Here is a 21,498-nt window from a genome sequence, read left to right as displayed (position 1 = left end):
AATATTTTCTAAATTTCCTCTAGTAACTTCCGGTTAACAAATGTAAAATAAAAAATAAATAAAATAAATAAATAGTAGCTTCCTATAACTATTGTTTTGTATCTGAAACATCTTGGTATGAGAAGAAACAAGTCACATTTTAAAAGCGCGACCTTTTATTTTAACAAACTACAAAAAGTCCGACCCTTTACACTGACTGGGTTTGGTCTATCCTGCACAGTCTTACTGTTCCATAAAAAAAGTTTCACTTTGGGTATTTGAAAAGGTGTCAGCCTTAATGCTTTATTTATTGGAAAAGAACAATGTACCATTCCTTTTTACACTTTAGATTTAAGGAATAGAATGTCCCATTTTTGTTAATGCTGCACTGCTGTTTTGCCTTTCCTTCAAGTTTTGCTAAAAGTTAGGACCCAGCCTTCACAGTTGCCATCAGGAGGTTTGAATTGTCTTTGTCTGACTTCTCTCTAGATAGCTTTTCATTTTTCACAGTTAAACTGCAACCGGCAAACTACGAACAAGGCCGGACATTTTGGGTATTCGTTTGTTTCATCTAGGGTTCACTGAACATTTCTTCCCTAGTGAGGTAACATAGCAATGTTTTTGGTTTGGAGGGAGGCAATTATACTGTTGAAGTTGACTTTTGTAAGTCACGCCTGAAAAAACATCAGAGACATTAACAGGATGAATCTATAAATATGATTTGCAAAGACACTGTAATATACAGTAGATGTACCATATTAAGTACAATTCCGCTGATATAAGATAAAACTTTCTACATTCTTGTTTAGGGAGCAGAGGAACAAGGAAAATGTCCAATGAACATGTTGTGTAAAATATTCAAAATAAGGGGGTATAACATGGTTATGAATACGTGTTTATCCCACTAACCAATCTCTGGTATTTGAACAGTGGTGTGCATTATAACAACAACGGGAATGTTTCTACACATTGATGTTAAATGCAGCATGGTTACAACACTTGTGTTGCAGCAGCAGCTGAATTTGACAGTCCTACATTCTCAAATCTGTTTTATACAGTTATAGTATAAAATAATATTTTACTCAAGACTTGAAAATTGGTACCAGCTTAAGCAGTAGGTATGGGGGCAAGAGAATGTATTGACATTCAGTTTAACAATCATTCTGTAAAATGGCAAGTAATACGTAAGGACTCCCATTAAATGTTTCCTGATAATGTATATGTCTGAAAGGACAAAAATGCTCTCTCTCCCCTGATTGTATAGTTTAGTGATAAAATCAGGCTGCCTTGCCAAATAAACAGCAACTGTTTACAGTGTAAATCGTTTTCTGCCATTCCAGACTAGAAAACTAAGTACAGAATGACCACAGTATTTGCATATTTTTGATGGAATGACATTACACTTTTGCTATGATTAAGCCAATAACAGTTCAGCAACTACTCATTTTGGTGTTGGAGTGGAATAATAAATAAGTCACTATAGTGATGAAAGAAAGAAAGACATACTTCCAAATAAAGCTTTCAAAAGATGCATCTATTCAGTAAGTAACTTGAGTTTGCAGTCTTAAACACAACAAATTAAAATCAAGCATTCTGCAGACACCTCCCACACAACAAGGCAATTAATCAGATGTTGAAGTAATTTATAATGCACGTCCCCTGAAATGTTTTAGTGCATACTTTGCAGTTGTTTGCTTATCTCTCTTAACCAAGATTAGTAACAAAATGTGAAGATGCATTTGCAGACATTTCTTTATCAAAAAGTCAAACGAATATGCACATTTTTTGTCTGAAAAAATAAAAGTTTTATATCATACTGGCTCTTGTAATGTTTGATATATTCAAACTTGTAAGCCAAACTCCAATGGGGCAGATGTGAAGGGAAAGGCATAATATCTACCATTAGATTTAATCAGAGATTATAAAAGGGCTGAAGTACATTTAACTCAGGAGAAAGTACCACATAAGGCCTTTTTAGAACAACAACAAAAAAGAAGATATACAACAGCAAGTGCATCTAAGACACAGCCAGACAACGGAGACCCTGGCAAAAGAGAAAAATATCTGTACAAATATATTTGCAAACTCATTTTTTACAAGTTAACATGAGAGATAAGAACAATACTCCAAAAGCTTCAGGTATTAATTTTCTAGATACGTATATCTTCCATGACAATAGTGGTTTTAGATCAAGGATTTTTCGAAAGGAAACGTTCTGCAATTCTTATTTACATTTTCATAGAATAGAATAAGTTCATAGGTTCATAGATTAGTTCAAAGCAACCACCATATAACCCAAAAAAGAAGTATTGTGAAGGGACAAGCTATCAGGGTAGCATGCATGACATCACATTATGATGATGTAAAAAGTAAATTAGATAAAATTTGTATTATGTTCCAGGAGAGGGGATGCCCCAAAGAATTTGTTATGGAAATAATAGATGAAATATATAAAAAATGGGGTACTGTTTACAAACCACTGTTGGGAGTGGGTTTGGCCCCATCTAATACTGAACATAAGATTGACACCAATAAGGTCTTACTTGAGAAAGCATGTGTGTTACAATACAACCATCTTACCAAAAAAGATTAAGAATGCCTTGAGTTCCAACTGGAACATTTTAGGGTAAATAAAGATGTCTATGACAAGGTGGGTAAAGAACCAAATGTTGTATACAGTACAGGAGCAAACTTCAAGAAGCTCCTGGAACATAGGCTATACAATATATGCCAGTACTAGGCCTTGTGGAGCTTGCAGTCAATGCCCATTTATTTTTAAGGAAAAAATTATTATCCCAAACAACAGAATGCATAGCAGAGTTTACTTTAAAAAAGGTAATTGTAAGACTAGCAAAGTGGACTGTTTAAGTGTTTGTGCCACATGTTTTCACTTTTATGTAGGCAAGACTGAACGTTCCTTAAGATGTAGAATATATGAACATGTCAATAATATCAAAAATGGGAAGCAGAATAGTGCATTGTATAAACATTCTCAGACTTGTTCTAACTTTGATACGTTTTTATTTGGGATAGTGAAAATCATTAAACTGGATGGTGGTGGTGGTGGTGGGGGCTGGAAAAATATTTTTAAAAAAAAAGAAACAGAATGGCACCTTAGGTTAAATGCAATGTTCCCCCCAGGCTTGAATGATGCAATTTCTATTGTTCCTATGTTACATGAAAAAGCAGATAAAATATAGCAAACTATAAGGTATATGTGTTTTTTTTTTTTTAATTTGATTAAGTATATTGAATCATTACATTGTTTTATATATGCTGCAAAAAGCTGCTTTGTACTGATCCTTTCCAGACTTTTTAAAATAATTAATTAATGTTTGAAGGCTTTGAATTACACAACATTTTATTGGTGGAATTTCAATTGATGTTAGTATTTAAACTGCCTTTTTATGTCGTCTTTGTTATGCTGATGAACTCTCTCTTTACTGAGATGAAAGCGCCCAATAACTGTGTTAATAAAAGACTTTTGTGGATTTATAGCAGCTGTGGTGCTGATTACTTGGACTACATTTCTTTTATGTGGAGTTTTTGCTGGTCTTTGACTTTTATTTTTGTTTTTGGTACATGAAAAAAGACATGGAGGAGCTCTCGGATTATGTTGCCCAGGCGGGTATGACCCTAGCCCTGAGCAGCATCCTACCATTACCCAGAATGATACCACAGTACAAGCAGAAAATGATTGATTTCAACAATTGGTTAAGTTTTTGGTGTCATTGTAAGGGGATCCAGTATCTGTCTGCCTGGGATGACATGAGTGACAGACCTCGATGCTTTGCCAGAGATGGCCTGTATCAGATGGCCTGTATCTGTCACCCCTGGGCTTCTAGATACTGGCCAAGGCTCTTGCCACCCCTATAGTGCCTTTTTAGGTGGTGTTCCAAAGACCAAATTACCACCATAAAAGCTACAAACAAATTCAATTTGAGGGTCATGCTGCTCAGTGCTACAAGTCTAAATCTCAAAATGCACTCGCTCGAAGCACTCCTTAAAATGGAGAACATCGACATTTGTGCTATAACAGAGATTTGGTTCAAGGCAGCAGAAAGCACCCCTCCACTACCAGGCTATAACTCATTCCACAACTTTCGGCCCCAGAACTTGGACTGAATCTCCAAAGGTGCACCCCCATCTGGTAGCCCAACATAACACATCAGAGATACTTCAGGTGCAGCTAACATTGGGTAAGACAGTGATTCAGGTCGTAGCCTGTTACAGGTCCTCAACCATGTCCCAAGGCCCACACTTCACATTCCTAAGCACCCTGGGTGACTTCAACTACCCCTCCATTAACTGGGAAAACTACTCATGTATCAATACACTTGCCCAATGTTTCCTGGAATTCATTAATTCCAATGCCCTGGACCAGCTGGTTCTCACCTCCACTAGAGGTAGCAACATCCTTGACCTGGTCATTACTAACATGGGTGACTGTCACTCTACAGCTATAGTGAACTTCTCCCTGGTTAGATCAAACCACAAACTAATCACCTTGGAAATCCTCATCCCACCCCCACCCCCCCAAAAAGGTAACCACCATGAAAAACTTCTCCAAAACTAACTGTGGGCTCCTAAAAACAGAGGTGGCTAACTTCACAGCACCCATGCAAATGGAGAATAGTTGCATGACTGCTGAATCATACACCAATGCACTGTACAAACATGTACACAAATGCATGGATATCGCCATACCCAATAGAACCAAGATGCTCTCCACCAAAAAAGGAAGCCAATCTGGTGGTCCGTTGCCATAAACAAACTCTACAACAGAAGGAGGAAACTGATGCAGAATAAGGTGAAGTCCCAAGTCTGGAAAAACTCCCTTATCAGCTTCAACAAAAAGCTGAGATCCCTCATCAAATCCTCTAAATCTAGCTATGAAAACAGAATTGCAGCAGATAATAAAGACAACCACAAGACCTTCTATAGTTATGTAAAGAATCTCCACGTCAATACCGAGATTTGCTCTGCGCTACTGCACAATGGTACCTCCTATACTGAACCAACAAATATTGCCACTATACTGGCCAACAGATTCAGTGCCAACTTTACCCCCCCAAAGGACCAATCACAATACCAGTAGATTGCCAGGCACCCAGTATTACTGCTGCACATGTTAAAACAGCACTGTCCAGGGCCAAGAATACAGCTTCTATGGGACCTGACAATATCCCTGGCTGAGATCTACATGAACTACACAGTGAACTGGAACCTCACCTGTGTGCTCTGTTCAATCATAGCCTCACCTCAGGCTTTGTCCCTACCGAATGGTGCACTGCTACAGTCATCATTCTCCACAAAGGAGGAGCAACTACAGACCCTGGGAACTATCACCTCATTGGCCTGGCAAGTCTGATATGCAAAGCTATGGAGTGCATCATCATGGACCTAATAAACAAGGATATAGGGAATCTCCAAACTCTGGATCCCACACAGTTTGGTTTTGTAAAGGGTAGATCATGCCTGCTCAACTTGGTTGACTTATATGAGTCAGTCACCAGAGCTGTGGATGAAGGCAAGGTGGTTCATACAGCCTACCTTGATCTGGCCAAGGCCTTTGATACCATTCCCCATTCAGGAATCATAGAAAAACTCACTAAGCTAAGCATCAACCCCTATATCACTAGGTGGGTTGCAAACTGGCTCATAGATAGAATCCACAGTGTGAAAGTAGCTGACTCCAAGTCAGACTGCTGACCAGTCACGAGTGGAGTCCCACAGGGATCAGTCCTGGTCCTCTCCTGTTTGGTATCTACATCTCAGAAGTCCAGGCCAACATGAAGGGACTCTGGCTGACAAAGTTCACAGACAATGGCAAGTTGGGAGCCATTATTAACTCCCTAAGTGATGTTGACATCCTACAAAAAGGCCTCACTGAGACCAACGGCTGGTGTCAGAACAATGGCCTTAAGCTCAATGCCAAAAAATGTGTCATCATCTCCTTTGGGAAAAACCCAGTTCCCATGAATTACCACATCAATGGTAGTCTACTGAACACAAAAGGCATTATAAGAGATCTGGGAACACAGGTTGGCAGCAACCTCTCTTTTGACCACCACATTGTCACTGTGGTCAGAAAGTCCTTCTATGTTGCACATCTCATTACTAAGGGCTTTGCATCCAGGAAGAAAGAGGTCACTGTCTCCCTCTACTCTTCCCTCATTAGGCCAATCATCGAGTACAATGCCCCATTTGGCATGTACCTCACTAGACACCCGCAACATCTGGAGAGGCCACAAAAGTACCTCACAAAGAGGATCCTAGGCCTTAAACACTTGTCCAATATGGACAGACTAAAAAAACACCCAACTATTCTCTGTCTCATATGTATCACCTACTTAGAGGTGATCTCTGCTTGACTTACAAAGCCATGTCTGACCCAGCTCTGTTAGAAATGTTACATCTAAAGAAATCCAAATCCCTCTGCACCACACGCTCCAGAGACCTCAACCTCATTATCACAATCAAAAGAACGTGCTGGAGGGACAGGTTCATAACCCAGAAACTGCCCATGCTATGGACTAGACTTCCCATACATGTCAAACAGAGTATCACACTGGCCCTCTTCAAGAGAAATCTTGATGAGTGGATGAGAAATAGAAAATTCACCCCGGACATCACTCCAGTGGTTCTACTCGATAGAGGCACTGGGAACTAAGGTCTGGTGGCATGATGCAAGGGTAATCCTATGGGCTAGGTTTGTAAAGGCTCCAGGGCCATTTGCCTAGTACACACCTATGAACATATTACATCTATAGCTATATATCTATATATCTATATCTGTATATCTATCTGTATATATATCAACAGACTAGATGAAATCCACAAACGAGTAAAAACACAAGGATCCCAAAATGAAGAGACAAGCGTTTAGACCTGAACGCAATTTATTTAGTTTAAACAGAGTAGCAGCGTTACTCTGTTTAAACTAAATAAATTGCGTTCAGGTCTAAACGCTTGTCTCTTCATTTTGGGATCCTTGTGTTTTTATCTGTATATATATAATATATATATATATATATATATATATATATATATATATATATATATGTATATATATATATATATATATATGTATATGAATATCGATAGATAGCAAAAAAAAAAAAAAAACAGAATCCACCACCACAAAATAAGTAAAACAAGGCATGATTTAATGAAACAAGATTAGTCCATAAAACATAGACCGCGGTTTCACTGCTATAACTATAGATATATTATAGCAAAGTTGTGCTCAGTTTTGTTGGGCGTATATAATAAGCTACATACAATGTTTTCGTTTGAACATCAAGAAAAAGTATCATAACTTATTTTATACTGTGTATATTTCAGTATGTAAATAAAACTGTTATATCACTGGTATTTCTTAGAGAAATTAAATGGTGTGTTTAAACATGAAACATGCATGTAAGTTGAGCTAATTTCCCTGGAAAAGTGGACAAAAATGTCTTTAAAGTTCCACATTTGTGGAGATTTTCAGAAAAATTTATTATATGCTATTAAAATATAAGCAGACAACTTCTTGGTTTAGTGAATCTAGCAAAAGTGAATTGCAGAGTGATTCTGAAATGGGAGTAGGGGAGTAACCTTCCCAAAGTACCATCACAAAATGAGTTTATGAGTTGTGTCTGTAAATTCAGGTCTATATTAGAAACTCGAACGCTTACCTTATCAAATCCCTAAATGTTGACCTGTCCTCATCGAACCCCGAAAACATCGAATGTCCAGAAGAATGAAACCGGAAATGTCGAATCGTCATGGTTGGCCTTCTGCGATATAGCTCTGTAAGGTAAGTGTGTGATAGTTACGGACTTAGGGTTAGGGTGCGGGTTAGGGTAAGTGCATAGATGGTAATGTATGTTAGATTTAGTGTAAGGTTTTGTTAAGTGTATGTCTGTGGATTATTTAGTTTGTTTGGGTTTAGCTTTTTAAGGAAAGTGAGCGATAGTTACGGACCTTAGGGCTAGGGTGCAGGTTAAGTTAAGTGCATACTTGGTGGTATATGTAAGATTTAGTGTAGGGTTAGAAGTAGGGTTTAGTTTAGGGTTAGAAGTGGGGTTTTGGTTAGTGTATGTATGTGGTTTATTTAGTTTGTGTAGGTAGTATGTAGTGGGTGGTGGGGTGGGAGAAGTATGACAGTTCGATGTTTTGAATTTCGCAGTTTACGGCGTTCGGTGTTTATGCGGTTCAATGAGGACGGGTTGACGTTTAGGGATTCGATAAGGCAAGCGTTCAAGTTTATAATATAGACCCTGTAAATTCTATTTAAAAGTGATGTTGTTAAATATGGAGCTTCCTTTGCCTGAAGTATGTTCACTAAAACTATGGTGAAATATAGCTTTTAATTACTGCCTGTTAAGCTCTGCTTAACAGAGTCATTCATTTTCTGTCTGCCGCACCCAAAGCAGTGTGCCAGAAGAGAAGATGAACTCTAAAAGTACAGTAAGTGAAATGATTAGTAAATCGAGTTGAAAATACTTGAATGCCTAAGTCAGTGGTGTACAGGGGTAAAGCCTTGAATATACCTAGGCAACCCGAGTTTGACTAGCAGCTTGGCTGCTTGACAACACAGGCAGGAAGGATGTCTAGTCCCTTACTTGGGGGTCCCACTTGGCTCACACAGTTGCTCTGATAGCAAGGCCTTGCTTGGAGGAAGGCAGCCTATCTAATGTGGGTCATCAGTGCAAGGAAGATGTGGGCTGGGATGTCTAATTCAATGATGGCAGCCTCTCTTGGCAGATGTAAGGTAGCATATATGCAGAAATAATGGGCATATATTTTCCTTGACGTTATTCAAGGGCTCACATCATCACCAGAGTATAGAGTTAAGTAATAAAAACAGAAAAAGCTGTCACCGCTGGGATACTGGGAAGACTAGAAAGCACACTAATGGCTGAGTGGATAATATCCTCCATATGGACAGGGTATGTCTGATCAAGGCAAAGCTTGACTGTCAACATGCACTTATGAAAAAATAACACAAGAAGGGTGGTAACTTCACAGTGTGTATCATGAAGTCTTAAGCTGCTGAATCTAATTTGAAAAGAGTGGTATGTTGCAATAGAGGAAAAATATATTCTGCTTACATGAATCAGGGATAATTTGCTGTGGTTTATTTCTCCAAGTCTTTTGGGTTTCTAGTACAATGACAGGAATGTACCTCATTCCTAAGTCAAAGTATGATTAAAGTTTGTTAAATTAGTATTGTTTCAGTCTTTGATGTTAGCCAAAAATGCTCTTTGCAGGACCCACAGCATGTCCAGAATTGACTCCTTCTGCAATTCATAAGGAGTTACACGTATCTGTAGCATATCTAAATATGACTGTAAATTCTTTTTTATGAGACCTATTGCTCCTACTACTACTGGAACTGTCTGGGTATCCTTCTTCCACATTGCTCGAATTTCTGCCTGCAAATCCTCATATTTGATTACTTTGTGTGTCTCTGTATGTAAGACACTATAGTTACTGGGTGTAGCAATTTCACTGGATCAATGCTACTTTTGTCTTCTTTACATGGACTACTATATCTGGTTTTCCCACATCTATTTTTGAACTGTTGGTAATGGGTGATCCCATGTGATATAACTTCATCACTCTCTGTAATGCTTTGTAGCTCATGTTTCCACTGCTTCCAGTGCTTCTTAGCTACTTCAATACTGAAATGTTTACACAATCCCCAGTGCATCAGTCTTGCCATATTATCATTTATTTCAGTATACAGGCCATCTAGTATTAGTGTATCACACCCAGCAACAAGATGTTGACTGTTTCCAGTTCTGTTTTACAGAACCTGCATTTGTCTGTTTCTCCCACATGCTCATTGAACTTTGTAAACCAATGTGTAAATTCACCTGTCCTTAACCATTCTTCCTTTAGATTCTTATTGAAATGAGGTTGGTACAGCAGTTGTCTGTACTTGAAACTATATTTATGCCTTTTCCACACTTTTTGCCTTTTCATCTGAGCCTTCTCCTTATATTCTTTCTTTCTTTTGTTCTTTGGCACATTCAGTTGCTGCCTGATTTTTGTCTATTTCTGGTTTGGTTTCCATTCCCACTTAACACCAATATGCTTCAGCAAAACTATGCAGTGAAGTCATCTTAGATTTGTTCTCTTCATGATTCAAAACTTTCACTATGTTCAGAAGTGATGAGGTCAGCAGACATGTGTCCTGTGATTGCGGATTTATAGATGTAATCAATTCTGAGGAGGCCCATACCTCCTTCAGAACAATGAATATATAATCCTGGTGAACACTGATTTTTATTTATCATTTGAAAAGCATGAAGCATTTTTCCTGCTTTCCTGTCCAACTGATCCAGTACCTTTTGGGACCAGAAAATCACCCCAAAATTGTAAGTTAGAACAGGAACACCCATGTTAAAGCCCATTTCTTGCATTTATGAGCTATCTTATGTGGAAGCAAGTAGGAGTCACTGTCAACTAGAAACTTGTTAATGTTTTCTGAAGATAAAAGAAAACTGTGTTACCCTGAAATATATTGATTGGTAGAGACTATATTGAGATGAGAGCTCTGAGTGTTTATGTCCTGCTTGTAGGGAAGTAAAAGCAAATGATTTAAATGTGTAGTATGTGGAAATCATTTCTAAATGGTGAAATTTTATAAAGCACAAACTTTTATTAGGTATTGTCAGAACTAATTCTGTCTAGTGAACAACAGTAAGAGATCAGTGGCAAAAAAATGTGAGAAGCATAAAAACAATTCTTCCTCAGCAGTGCCATGTTAATACCGAGGTGGTGTTATACTTACAAAAATAGATAATTACCTTATGTTTAGAGAGGTCTTACTGCAGCAGCAGAAGTGAATGTTTATAGAGGTTAAATGTTGTTTGAAACAGAAAGTTCTGTTGGCATTATATACTAGAGGCTTACAACATAATAGGTTATGCGTTGTGAGATTTCTTCACATCATTGTAGTGATGCCTGGAGTTTGTTAAACTGTATGTCTGTCACTGCAAATCTTTTGAAATGTATTCTAAACTAAAAAAAAACAGCCTGTACTGAAAAATAAGGAACAAAACGAGTAATAAACAAGGCAATACTTATCTTGAGAACAAGAGTTCTGCTGAAATATAGCAACACGAGTTTCCATAAAGCTGTGCTCACCAATTAAGTCTGGTAACAATCAATGCTGTGAGGCAGAATGAGAGAGTGCCTTGCCTCAAAGTATTCCTTACAAGCAGATGAAAATGACTGTTCTTTGGGCATGTGATGTGATTGTGAAAGTTAAAACTTTGATTGCATATCTCTAAAGGTTCTAAGAGAGCTGAACAAATAATAATCAGATCAGAATTTATTAAAAAGTTTTATTAAAATAGTAGCTTCTGGAAAAGGCAATGGAGATCTTTACAGAAAACATGGCTGCACAAGTAAACAATCAGAAACAGCAAGCGATAAATAATGTCTTGAAAAAAACTTCAGTGCTTTGTCTGACACAATCAGCAGTTAAACTCAAAGTTAAAAAAGAAATTGTGTTGCTGTGATGCTGGAACAAGCAGGATTTCAAAAGATTTTTGACCTCTTTAAAGAAGGAGGTCAAGAAAGTGCAAAATTTGCAGAAGCCATTACAGCTAGATGTGTAGAATTATAAAAGCCACAGGTAGAAAACACAATGGTTAAATACAAATAACAGATACAAAATAGAGAAAACTGTGTCTGAACAAAGGGATGAGGTAGACAACATAACGACGAACTGGCTAAGATGGAAAGAGTGATATCTGGATTTCAAGAGAGTCACCAAAGGTTAGTGTCTGATTTTAAGTAATTGAAATGTTGTCAAAGTAAAACAGACCAAGAAATTGCTGCTTTATCCAAATGCCTCTCTGAGCTGTATGAAGAAATTGAAATTTTGAAACAAAGCAGTATGCTTGAAAGTTCCAGACATGATGATGCAACAGGTTTGAGCAAATAAATGTGCATGTCAAAGCAAAAAACTGATGCAACTGTATCTGTATATCAGCTAACTCTGGGCTCTTCAAAGAAAGATAATGAAATATTAAAAATGGATTTGGAAAGTATGAATGATTTGCATAAGCAGGTGGAAGAACTACAGAAAAAATAACTCAAAAGGTAAAAAAGATAAGGAGTCTGTCTTAGTACATTTGGAAAAGATGAGAAAAGAGCCAAGTAAACTGGAGAGACATAAGAGAAGTCAAGTACAGTTTGAAGCTGAGGTTGTACATTTGCTGGGCAGCAAATAGGAAATATTGCAGGCTACTCCTGACTTAAAAACAAAAAAATCAGAGCCATTTTCAGCCATGATCACAAAAAAAAAACATACAGTATACACAATAATAAAAATAGTTATACAATTATACATGATTTCGGTCTAAATTTACATTTTTAAATTCATTAGAAACAAAAGGGAATAAAGCAATAAAGACAGGGATACATTCAAATGACATAATGAGATAAATTATATGTTAGGACATCTTGTTGATCTAAAATTATTCTGTTAGTAAAAATATCTTATATACAGTATTTAGCTTGGGGCCATTAACCATTGTCTTTAAAGTAATTACAGTTAGTTTCCTGTTGTAGAGCTTCCTTATCTTGGATTTAAATTCTGTTACAGTTTGCTGTGCTTGGATTTCATTAGGGAGTCTATCCCAGGAGACTGATCTGAGTGTATAAAAGATCTGTCAGCTGTGGTAGTTTTCAATCAAGGACGGGCAAAGGTAAAATTTCCTTCATATCTTGATCTGAGAGAGTAGGCTTCTTCTTTGAAGGTAAGTTTTCTATTCAGAGGTGGTCAGCAACCTAGTGTTATGATTTTAAACAATAGGAAGGCAGCTCTGTTGGAAACAGATAGCCAGCTGAGGCCCTTTAGTCTACTGGAGTGATGTGTAATTGTGTCAGCTAGTAAAACAAATTTGTAAATCTTATTTTAATTTTAATTTTATTTTTTTCAGCATTGTAAGATGTTATCAGAGGAAGTCAATATTCAAGATTTTGAAGAAAAATGTTTCCAGGAATTCGTGTTCTGGCAAGTGTTGAAGGAATATGAGAAATTACGTCTTAGTTTCATTTGCTTAAGTACTTTGCTAGTAATGCTCTCAGTGTGTAGTTTAAAAACAAGGTTATGATCAAGTGTTAATCCCACATATTTGTATTCTGATAAGGAATAATTATTTATTCATTAGTTTTATTTATGTACTTGGTTGGATGTTCAAAATATTATTTATTTATTTTTTGCATTACTGTAATTCATGGGTTCCTTCAGAATCAGTAGCTATAATGACAATTAAAATGCAATCATGTTGAGATGGTCTAAAGCAAAGTATATGACATAACTCGAAAAAACGAACAAACTGGATACTAAACGACAAAGCGAAAAGCCACTAACTGGATACGAAACAAATTTATTATAAAACCAAAACAAACTTCAATATTTGCAATAACAAATAAACAATGAACTGTGAGCACTTTCATTTAATTAATATTAAACTTCATCAGACAATACTTTTAAAAAAAGACATCACTTCCTTTTATAACTTCCTGTAAATTCAAAAAAGACCGCCATGTGGCTCTTCAAATTCGCACATGCCTAATAATAATAAATAGGGAAATAGAATCTAGTGATCATCCATACATCAAATTGTGCATAGACTCAAGAATTATAATTATATACTTAAATTATGTGTCAATAGCCAGATTATATGTGGATTAACTTTATGAAAAATATATTATTTTATTATTTAAAATGAATGTATAAATAAATATATATAATTAAAATAATATAAATAAATTAAATTATATTCATGCTTGCCTCACTGTATTAATTTAAATATAAATTATTTTAAAAGTATTTAATAAATATGTATAATATAATGAATGATAATAATTTGATTAAAAATCTCTCTCTCTCTCTATATATATATATATATATAAAATAAGTATATATATATATATATATATATATATATATATATATATATATATATATATTATTTTATTTTAATCTTTAATTTTCTTTCTGTTTAATGCCTTAAGTTTTAAAATTGGGGCTATTGAACTACGTTCATTTATTCCTGGCCACATATCAGCCTGTACTTTAATTTGCCATTGTAATTCTTTTTGTTCTAAGAATAACCCCCATGGACATTTATCATCTACTTCTACATGATCAATTACTATAAAATGAAATTGATGATCTATAAATTCATTAATATGTTTCGCTAAGGCATTATTTGTTTTATTTTTCTTTATGGAATATTCATGTTCATAGATTTTTTGTGATAACATTCTCTCTGTTTTTCCTATATAAAATATAGGATAAGAGTTACACATCGCTAAATATACTACTGCTTTAGATTTACAATTATATCTACTTTTCAAATAATATTTTTTGTTTCTTAAATGAAAAGCATGTCCTTCTTTAATTTTGAAACAGCAATTGCAGGCTCCACATTTATTCATCCCTTTTACTATATTTCTATTTTTTGTTGTTATATAGGATTCATTTTTTAGTATGTCTTTAAAGCTTCTATCTTTTCTGTAAACTATTTTTGGTATATCTCCTAAATATTTTTTGCATTGTGGATCATCCATAAGTATTGCCCAACTATTAATAAATATTTATCTTAATAAATAATGTTCTTGAGAGTAAGTGATAATTAGAGCTTTTGCAAAATTATCCTTTTCAGCTTTATTTCTACCATCAATAATTTGGTCATTTATTATATTAAATGTATTATTGTTAATAGTCTGTACTAATTTTTGTTTAAATAAAATAGGCTTAAAGTGACCATTTAATAATTTATTGGCTACTTCTAATATTAATGCATCGACCAATACTTGTGGGTAACATTTATTAATAAACATAGTTCTTAGGAAATCACATTCTATTTCAAATTGTTCAAAATTAGTAATCATTCGAGCAACTCTAATTGTCCCTTCACTACATATTTTTTCTGATGTTCAGGATGAGAACTATTATAGTGAAGAAAGCTGTTTGAATATGATTCTTTTCTGTGGATAGCTGCAATATATGTTTCATTTTCTAAATCTTTCATAAATTGTATATCTAAATAATTAATACTATGTTCATTGATATTCCATGTAAATTTTAAAAAAATTTGTGGTTTGATTAATATATGTTAAAAATTCATTTAACATTTCTAAAGTACCATTCCAAATGAGGCAAACATCATCTTGAAACCGATGATAAGATTTAATAAATACAGAATATTGACTATTAAAAATATATTTTTTCTCCTAGAATGCCATAACAAGGTTTGCATATGTGCCTCCACATGGAGAACCCATTGCAATACCTTTTTTCTGTAAAAAAATATTTTTTGTCAAACAATAGAAAATTATTATTCAATACTATTTCCAAAAGTTCTATTATAAGATTAGTTAATTCTTGATTAACACGATATTGAAGCAATAATTCATTAACCCATTCAAGTCCTATTATTTGTGGTATAACTGTATATAAATCACATACATCTATGGTTACTAAAATGTCATTTTTATTAAATTCTACTTCATTCATGTGTTCTAAAAATGTCCATGAGTCTTTACATATATATTTTTCTTTTTTTAAAATCTTTTTTAACTCATAGTCGACATATTTAGCACAAGCTGACATAATCGAATCTCTCCCATCTACTAATGGTCACATAGGTGGATCTCTTATATTTTTATGTACTTTTGGAGTTCCAAAAAAAGGAATTCTGGGAGTTATAATATTAAGATAATTAAATACATTTGTATATATATATATATATATATATATATATATATATATATATACGCTTATCTAAAAACAAATCATATATTTGGGCATATATTTTTATATGCTATATTCAATTCATTTATAGATATCTGTTCATAAGTATCATTTTCCAAAACTGAATTTAATTTATAATTATACAAATCATTACTCATAATAACAGCTCCTCCACCTTTATCTGGCTTCATAATTTTGATGTTTTCCGTTTTTAATATTGTTAAAATCTTTTGTTCTCCAGAATTTAAGTTTGATAAAGTATTAGTTTCTCTACTGAATTTGTCTAAACATTTCAATTGATATTCACACATTTTCTTATATAATAAAATTTTTGGGTGCAAAGGTGGATTAAAAGTACTACTAATGTTAAATTTTCTAGACTCATTATACATTTTATCATGGTATATTAAAGTGAAATTAATTTTCCTTAAAAATTATTTTATATCTATCATAACTGAAGTAAAGTCAAAAGACCTTGATGAAACAAAAGTGTAGCCTTTAGCTAGCAAATTGGCTACATCTTGGTTAATTTCAATATCAGAAAAATTAAAGACTTCAAAATCACCACCTTCATTAACCGTAATATGTTTAAAATCATCACACATTGCTCCATTGTTGCTACATATATAAATGTCTTGCAGACTATTAAATTCATTTAAACTAGACAAACAATTATATTTACAGTCATCACTCATTATTATGTTGTTGCTGGCCATTTGAATTTTGTGCCCAGCATTATGTTCATTTGGATCCAACCGCCAATTTAAGTTCTCCACTGTTTGTCTTTGGGTTTGGCCCCTTGAAACCCTGCTGATTGATGGTTGAAATAAGGGTTTTTATTTTTTAGTCTTTCGGACCTTCTCAATTCTGGAAACTCTTCTTCATATGTCAAATCAATTTCTTGCCCAAAGTCTCTATGTTGCCCCAAGTCTCTAGGTTCATCAGATCTAATGTTCTTGTTTGATTTGTTATTATAAACATATGGTTTATTTCTTCTTTGCCCTCCTGGGGGTTTTGGATAGGCTATACCATTCACATATTGATTGAGATCTCTCTCTAATTTATTCATTTTGCCAATTTTCAATTTTATCTGTTGCTCAATTGTATTATATATTCTAAGCATCTCATATTGTATATTATCATAAGAAACATCAGTTCTAATGTCTTTATCGAGTCTGCCCAAATCAACCATAAGCTGATCAATGTCTATTTGATTGTATTTTATTATTAAGTTAAGCAGTTCTTTTCCGCTCTTATCAAACAGTTGCAACAATTCTGTGTGAAATGGAGAATTATAAACCAAACTGTGGGGAAGCGCCAGAAATGCAGCCACTTAGGTATAATGTTATATTTGATGCATTCTCTTAGATATGCATTCTCCAGTTGCAAGTTTTTACATTTAAGTAATTTATAATCATAGTCATAGTCAGTGAATTATAAATAGACTCAAGAATTATAATTATATACTTAAATTATGAGTCAATAGCCAGATTATATGCGGATTAACTTTATGAAAAATATATTATTTTATTATTTAAAATGAATGTATAAATAAATATATATAATTAAAATAATATAAATAAATTAAATTATATTCATGCTTGCCTCACTATATGAATTACAATGGCAAATTAAAGTACAGGCTGATATTTGGCCAGGAATAAATGAACATAGTTCAATAGCCCAAATTTTAAAACTTAAGGCATTAAATAGAAAGAAAATTAAAGATTAAAATAAAATAATTTATTATATATATAATATATATATTTTATATATATATATATATATATATATATATATATATATATTATTTTTTATCAAATTATTATCATTCATTATATTATACATATTTATTAAATACTTTTAAAATAATTTATATTTAAATTAACATAGTGAGGCAAGCATGAATATAATTTAATTTATTTATATTATTTATATTATTTTAATTATATATATTGTAGTTACCAGTTGGTGGCTTTTCGCTTTGTCTTTTACTAAAGCATGATAGACAATGAAAACTGTATCAAATATGTAAGACACATAAACAGATTATTATATAGTAAATGAAGAAATAATAGCAATAGAAATTCGAAGTCAGTACATCTCCTTAGCTAGTCTTAAGTTTGATGGTAAATGAGGGACTACCAGGGATCTGATTTGAATTTGACAGTTACACAGTAGAATAACTTGCACAGAGATTTCCTGAGGAGAAGGCATAGAAAATGAAAGGTTAGTGTTTTTAATGTAAGGATCAGTTTGTCAAAATGCAACTGATGAATCAAGTTTAACCACACATAATTCACACACTATCCCCATTACTTCTATTCAGTTTACTAAATGATAAATGCTAACTCTCATCTCTCTCATCCCAAACTATTAAACAATTTTCTTCATTTGAGCAAGTTACTTATATGCATTATAAACCTCTTTGTTGTTTATTATATCCATTTCCAACATCATCACATCTTGGACACAGTAAAAATCATTAGAATTTCTGTCAGACCTAAATATTTCTCTGACTCCAAAATATATCACGTCTAGAGTCAGTGAGCTAAACTTTGGTGAGCTATGGTCAGTAAAATATGACTTTGTGATACGTGTTTTATTGAACAGACCTGCTCCCATTGTCTCCTAGTACAATTGTGATGACTTGAAAGAGGATGAGAGGGAAGCTTAATAGCCAAGACAATTTTTTTTTTCTTGGTAACATTGTATGATAGATTAGTCTGTGGGTAGCAGTGTACCAATTCTCAATGTCCCTTTGCACTGTTCTTAAACATTTGGGAAGGCTCACAGTTTCATTCATTCTTACCATCTCTCAACAAGAACAGAGTAAGAGTCATTCTATTACAAGAAAAATGTATATCTATCTGTGGAGAAAAGTCCTAGATAGTGATAGTCTGAGCTGGATGTTTGGAGGCTAAACTAACTAGAAAGGAGAGTGATGGTGAGAAAGATAATGGCAGTTAAGATTATTTAGCAGAACAGATTTTGTTTAAGTGATACAAGATTAGTCTCATGGATGTGCCTTACAGGGACCATCTTGCCAAAGATATGTTGAAAGCGGGTTTATATTATAAGATCGATGGTTGAAAACATCGAACAACATATGGTCGACGTCTTCAAACATCAACCTTATAAAAAGACAAAACTAATCTATCATACAATGTTATCAAGCTATCATATAAGATCGATGGTTGAAAACATCGAACAACATATGGTCGACATCATATGGTCGATGTCTTCAAACATCAACCTTATAAAAAGACAAAACTAATCTATCATACAATGTTATCATTCTATCATACAGTGTTACCAAGTGACTAAGCAGCTCACCCTACTATTCAGGCATGACCAAAGGGCAACTTCAGGTGCACTCTCCAGTCCAGCTGGTGAATCTGGGTATCCTGAGGCAATGTTACAACTGCCTCATGTACACAGCCAACCCTCACCTCCTACCATAAAACACTAACATATGCGAGAGATGCAATTATACAGCCAAACTGGAAGCTAAGCTGTCTCCACCCAAGACTGGAACAGACAGTCAAGAGGAGAAGGTTAACACTTGCACCACAACTCCAGCCACAAACAGGCCTACTAAAACAGCACTGGCAAAAAATACACATAAATACACAAAATCATACTCGGAGGCTCTATATAAAAACCTGCAAAAGTATCAGAGACCTCCAAAGCAGACACCCAAACAACCTGCACTTCCCGTCACAAGCCAGACAACACATAAAACACAAAATCAGTGTGCCGCACAATCACAGCCCTTAAGGCGAAATAACATACCTAACACACCAGTAATAGGTGACTCTATAGTCAGGCACACTGCCGTCCCACTCACTAGGCTGGGTAAGCAGAAGGTTACTGTTTGCTGCCTGTTGGGAGCCAGAATTCGCCATACAACACAAGCACTCAGGTCACTCCAGAACAAGTACAAATATGACTCTGTCATGTTGGTGTGAATGACCTGAGATGTACCTCCCTGGACTATATGAAAAGAGACATGGAAGAGCTCTTTGATCATGTATCTCAGGCTGGTATGACCCTGACCCTGAGTAGCATCCTGCCCTCACCAAGAATGATACCTCAGTATAAAGAAAAAAATGATTAATTTCAACAACTGGCTAAGCTTCGGGTGTCATTCAAAGGGGATCCAGTGTCTGTCAGCCTGGGATGACATGCTCGGCAAGCCGCGTTGCTTTGCAAGAGATGGCTTGCACCTGTCACCCCTAGGCTTTCGAATACTGGCCAAGGCTCTTGCTGCCCCCATAGTGCCTTTTTTAGGCAAGGCACAAAAGTCAAACCCACCTCCATAAACAGCACAATTAACAAAAAACTGAGGGTTATGCTACTCAATGCCAGGAGTTTAAATCTCAAAATGCACATGCTCGAAGCACTCCTCAGTATGGAGAACGTCGACATCTGTGCAATAACTGAAACCTGGTTCAAGGCTCCAAAGAGCACCCCAGCACTACCGGGCTACAACTCATACCACACGTTTCGGCCACAGAACACAGACCGAAACACAAAAGGAGGGGGTGTATCCATATTCATCAAGGATACCTACACCTCCAGGTTAGTGGTGCAGCATGATACATCTGAGATCATCCATGTGCACCTAACATCGGGCAAATCTGCAATGCAAATTGTAGCCTGCTACAGATCACCCTCCATGACCCAAGACCACCACTCCACCTTTCTGGAGACACTGAAAAACATGAAGGTCCTACCAAACTCCCTGATATTGGGCAATTTCAATTACCTTACCATTCACTGGGAAAACTACTCGAGTACAAATTCCCAGGCCCAGCGCTTCCTGGAATTCATCAACTCAAATGCCCTGGATCAGCTGGTAAACTCCCCTACCAGAGGTGAAAACATATTGGACCTGGTCATCACCAACATGGGCGACAGGTGTTCCACACCGGAGGTCAACCCGTCACTGGTTAGATCAGACCATAAGCTAATCACTCTGGATGTCCACACCCTACCACCACCCCCAACTAAGGAAACCACAGTAAAAAACTTTTCTAAACAAACTTCACCTTACTTAAGACAGAGGTGGTAAGTTTCACAGCCCCTACGCTAAAGGATAATGCTGCACAAGATGCAGAAACCTTTACAAATGCACTCTATGAGCACCTACAAGGATGCATGGATCATGCCATCCCTAGCAAAACCAAGACTCACTCCTCTAAGAGAAGGAAACCAGTTTGGTAGACCCCTGCAATAAATAGGCTATACAATAGAAGGAGGAAACTAGTTCAGAAAAAAAGCAAATCCCAAGAAGGTAAGACATCCCTGATCAGTATCAGTAAGAAACTGAGGTCCCTCATGAAATCATCCAATGCTAACTTCAAAAGAAAAATAGCCAAGGATTCAAAAGATAACCACAAAGCCTTCTTTAGCTATGTTAAGAATCTAAGTGGCAACTTACAGATATGCACTGAAATAGTGCAAAATAGCACAAAATATACTGAACCTACTCATATTGCCAATATCCTGACAGATAGATTCAGTGCATATTTTACCCCCCACTCACCTCCAAAAGGGCCCACAACAATACCAAAAAAGTGTAGTGTCCCAAAAATCACAGACGCACAGGTGAAAACAGCCCTTTCAAAAGTCAAAAACACAGGTGTCCCAGGCTGCGTCTTGCACGAACTACAGAATGAACTAACCCCCCCCCACCTAAACACACTGTTCAACCTCAACCTCTCCATAGGCTACTTGCC

This window comes from Protopterus annectens, chromosome 17.part0 (genome assembly GCF_019279795.1).
Source record: "Protopterus annectens isolate FY-2018-M chromosome 17.part0, PAN1.0, whole genome shotgun sequence".
NCBI classification, from domain to species: Eukaryota; Metazoa; Chordata; order Ceratodontiformes; family Protopteridae; genus Protopterus; species Protopterus annectens.
This window is presented reverse-complemented; position numbering follows the sequence as displayed.